Here is a 205-nt window from a genome sequence, read left to right as displayed (position 1 = left end):
TGGAATTAAGAAAATCTGTGAGTAACATTTTATCCTCACATTCTTTGACTATAAACTGAGTATAATTTTGCACATAGAATGAATACAATGTTACAATGAGTAAAATAAAGTACAGCTGAGGAAAGCATTTCTAGCATCCCTGTTAAACCACCACAATGACTCTCCAATGATACATTATCAAATTTATGAATCCTATTGAATGCCT

Source organism: Echinops telfairi, unplaced genomic scaffold, assembly GCF_000313985.2.
Source record: "Echinops telfairi isolate 266 unplaced genomic scaffold, ASM31398v2 ScPeMD7_52;HRSCAF=179, whole genome shotgun sequence".
NCBI classification, from domain to species: Eukaryota; Metazoa; Chordata; class Mammalia; order Afrosoricida; family Tenrecidae; genus Echinops; species Echinops telfairi.
Note: the sequence above shows the minus strand (reverse complement) of the source record.